Below are 3,468 nucleotides of genomic sequence, written 5' to 3' on the forward strand. Positions count from 1 at the left end.
TTTTCCTCCTCCATGTTTTGTCTGTTACAATGATGTCAATCTGGCACATAGTGTGTGGTTTTCTGAGTTGTATTGGAGCCTTGGCTTTCTTCATTTAAATGAGCCAGAGGTACAGGACAAATAAATCCTGTTTGGCCTCCAACTGGCTAGTAAAATACTGAACTGCAACTGAATCAAGGCTCAGACTTTGCTGGGGTAGGAACACTGATTCGAGGAGCTCTTGTCTCCATCACTAGTGCTATAAAGTTACATGAAGCCTGAACTTCTACCCCCGATGATGGAAATCCTGTTACAGTTTTGAATAAACTGTTCTAAGAGGCCCTTCCATCTGTAGACAGGCTGAAAGCATCAGTGACCTCTACAGACACTTGTAGCTGTGTACTTCTCTCTTCAGTTTCTCTGGGGCAAATGCTGCTGCTTTAGAAACAGTGCATGCAACTGTTGGCATGCAGGTATTAAGAGCAGAGCACCCTAAAACTGAGGCATTGTTGGATCTTAGGCTAGTGGTTCCTCATTGCAACCATAAGGCTGTTTCCTTTCTTTTCCAGCAGTTCATAACTCACACTATTCTCTGTCCATTTCCAGAAAAACAAAATACAGGTGTTTTCCAATAGCTGCACGTGGTGCTTGGTCCTTGTTCTCTTTCAGCACTGCTCCCCCCACAAGCTAGATGAAAATGAAGACCTTCAGGATATGTTGCAGTTCACTAATACGGTGGATGGATGCTAACCACGGAATTTTGTTGCCCTCACCTGAGGTTCCAGTAGCAGAAATGGGGTAGTAGCATTAGGAGGTGAGACCTTACCTCAGCACAGCTGGAGCTGGAAGAAGTAACCTGGACACAGCTGTTCTGCTGAAAGTACTTAGATGGATTTTCATCAGTTATGGGACAGAATAACACAACCTTAGTCTTGGTTTGCTCCAGCATTTTGACAAGTCCTGTTGCCACTCCTTCCAGGAGCCTCACAGTGAAGGACATCTGCCTCTCAAAGAGCTGGCAGGTCTCTTCCAGTATCTTCCAGCAGAAGGGAGAACTCCAGTTCTCCAGTTGAGCAATATGGTGAGCACTTAGTCGTGTTAACAGAATGCGGGGTTTTGTCAGGAATCCAAAATGAGGTGAGCATAAAACACAGTGGTGGGGTTGTAGAAATTTTTGATGGCTTCCAAATGAGGCAGGTCAGAACTGGGTCCTACCTACTGGGACTCCTGGCAGCTGTCAAACGCTGGAAGGAACCTGCAGTTTTGGTTTGAGTTGTGAAAAATAGCATAGAAACCAGAGTTAGCACTTGCTGTTGATGTTGCCTCTTATTTTTTTTTTCCTATACTGTAGGCAGCCTGCAAAGGCCAGAGCCTTGGCCAGACCTTTTTGAGATATTTCAGAAGTTACTGTTTGTAGTTGGAGAGGCTGTGGATGTGGCTGCATTGACAAAAGGTCTGACAAACATCTTTTAGTGGATGTAAGCAAGGATAAGAGAGAGGAAAATGAGTCAGATCTCTGCATGAATTCCAAATGGCAAAAACCTTTGCTAAAAAAGCAACGGGGGAGGGAAGCAGGGAAAGCAGTAACAAAGCAGACTGAGAGCAGCCTTTTGTACCTATAAAGTAGTGAGTAAGTGAGAAGAGTGCCATGTTTGCATTTCCTTAAATGGTTTTCTGTGAACAGCAATTTATCTGAACAGCAAGTCATCCATTAGCAGATCATGGTTTCTATAAATAAGTGTGATCAACACATGCTTCATCGTTATTCATAGTGGTGACTAGTGATATAAGATGTGATGCTATAAAACTTCAAAATACTTCACCTGGATCTCAAGACAATACTGGTTAGGCAGAATTCTTAAGCATCTTGTTAATCTCTGTTGTCTTTATTCCTTTCTACCCATTGTTCTTTGTATGACAAGGGCAAGTTAAAATAGAATATAAACTGAGGTTTGTGTTTAAAGTGGTTGCAATTTTGGCACCCAGATTGTGTGCTGCAATCCTGGCTGTCTCTTTAAGAACCCCATCTGGGCTGCTCTGCTTGGCAAGAGGTAGCAGCTCTAGAAGTCTAAAAGAGGCTGTAGCAAGCAAGGGATGAAGGTAGCTACTGGTGATGGTTAAGTTCTAGGAGCTGCTGCCTGTATGTGAATCAGGAGCTCATTCTTAGGTGTCTGCCTTTGTAAATTGGTGACCTCTTTGATTTGTTTCCTTTATTAGCCCTCAAGTATTTGTAATGTTTTGCACTTTCTTGGCAGTTTGTGTGAATGCAATTGTTTTTTTTTCTTTCAGGGGCAGAGCAGGTTTTCACAAAAGTCTGTCTTGTGGTCTGTGCTGTTCACATGGTTGTGAGTTGCTGTTTTGTCTTAGACTTGATTCAAGAAGCTCCTTGCGTGCTGCACTGTGGATTTTAGTTCTGTGTCTGAATTGCTCACCTCAGCTAAGTTCACAGGGAACTGGGCTGCTGTGCTGACCAAGGAGCTGTTTCCTCTGTCCTGACTGTTGTGGTGTTGCACAGAGCAGGGCGCTGGGAGCAGGGCTGGTAAGCAGCCTGCACAGCATGGTCAGGGAAGGTTTTTGGACATCTGCACCATTACCTTGGCTGAGTATATGAGTTAAGCTACACCTGAGGGTTCCCTGCTGTTATTTATGGCATGGTTGCCCACTGCTCATGATGATGATGTTCTGAGGGCTGCAAGCCAGTGATTACAGGACAGACGTAGACCTGTTGGAGTACATCCAGAGAAGGGCCAAAAAAATGATCCATGGAATGGAACACCTCTCCTATGAGGACAGGCTGAGAGAGATGAGGTTGTGCAGCATGGAGAAGGCTGTGAGGTGACCTGAGAGCAGCCTGTCAGCATCTGAAGGGAAGCGACAGGAAAGAAGGGGACAGACTCTTCAGCGGGTCTGTGGTGATACAACAGGAGGAAATGGCTTCAGGCTCTGGGAGGGTAGATTTAGGTTGGATACAAGGAAAAATCCTTTACGGGGAGGCTGGATGCACTGAACAGGTTATCTGGTGTGGCTGGTGCCCTGTCTCTGCAGACTTTAAGGAGGAGGCTGGATCGGTTCCTGGGCAACATGATTGGTCTGTAGGTGTCCCTGTGCACTGCAGGGGAGCTGGACACCATGGCCCTCAGAGGTCCCTTCCGACCTAAGGATTCTATGACTCAGACACGTGACGACGCGTGGCAGCTTTACCAAACGTCCTTGGAGCTTAACTCAAGCGCCTGTTAGGCCCGCAGCGGAGGAGGGCTGTTAGCTAAGCCTGATGGCTCGCTGCGGCATCTGCACAGCCGCCTCTGCTGCATTTACAAACGCACGCTGGGGCAAACGCCCGCTCCCACACACGACCCCCCCGCCGATCCGCTGCCACGCTCCTTCCCGGCACATCGCGCATGCGTACAGCGCCCCGGACTACATTTCCCAGCATGCTCCGCGCTCAGCCTCTTCCCGCAAAGCGCGCCGCGCCCGGAAGGGGGCGCTGCG

This window comes from Meleagris gallopavo, chromosome 22 (assembly GCF_000146605.3).
Source record: "Meleagris gallopavo isolate NT-WF06-2002-E0010 breed Aviagen turkey brand Nicholas breeding stock chromosome 22, Turkey_5.1, whole genome shotgun sequence".
NCBI classification, from domain to species: domain Eukaryota; kingdom Metazoa; phylum Chordata; class Aves; order Galliformes; family Phasianidae; genus Meleagris; species Meleagris gallopavo.